This window comes from Triticum dicoccoides, chromosome 3B, assembly GCF_002162155.2.
Source record: "Triticum dicoccoides isolate Atlit2015 ecotype Zavitan chromosome 3B, WEW_v2.0, whole genome shotgun sequence".
In the NCBI taxonomy this organism is placed as follows: Eukaryota; Viridiplantae; Streptophyta; class Magnoliopsida; order Poales; family Poaceae; genus Triticum; species Triticum dicoccoides.
Genome location: NC_041385.1, coordinates 817,590,947 through 817,591,657, shown reverse-complemented (window position 1 = coordinate 817,591,657; position 711 = coordinate 817,590,947).

Here is a 711-nt window from a genome sequence, read left to right as displayed (position 1 = left end):
TATTTAAATGCCATTAGTATGATTTGTGCTAAACAGCATCTATAAGTTGTTCTGACATGCATGAAAATGGTACAGATGGATTCCTTGAATTTTTCTGATAATTTTTCATATATAAATTATTTAATTTGGAGTTACGGTTGAATTTCTATGATTTATTGAAGTTTATACAATTTTCTGGATTTTCTGATTTATTTTTAAATCCAGAAAATACTTATTGCGTCAGCATTGCGTCACTATGACGTTAGCAGGTCAACAGACGCTGCTGGTGGTCAAACCTGACCAGTGGGGTCCACTGGTCAGTGACTGGGGCTGATTAGTGTCGCTGACATGTGGGCCCAGTCAACAGCCACGTCAGCTTAGTCAAAGCTGACGCGTGGGGCCACTAGGATTAGTTAAAAACTAAACAGAAACTAATCTAGGATTAATTAGCAGGTGGGGCCCTGCTGTCAGTGTCACAGGGTTAATTAGCAGGGTCAAATCCCGGGTCAGTGGGGTCAAACCCACCGGCGACATGACGCCGGCGAGGCCCGAGACGGCGGCACGAGCCGGAAACGCGCTACAGGGCACGGGCGAGGCTGTGCTTGGGCTCGTTGGAGAGCCCTTGCTGGTGCGCATCGAATGGTGGTGGTGGCCGTGCCTGTGGTGGCCGGTACCGACGACGGCGAGCTCGTGAGCGGCGGCCGGAGTTCGGCCAACGGCGGGTTAGGCGAT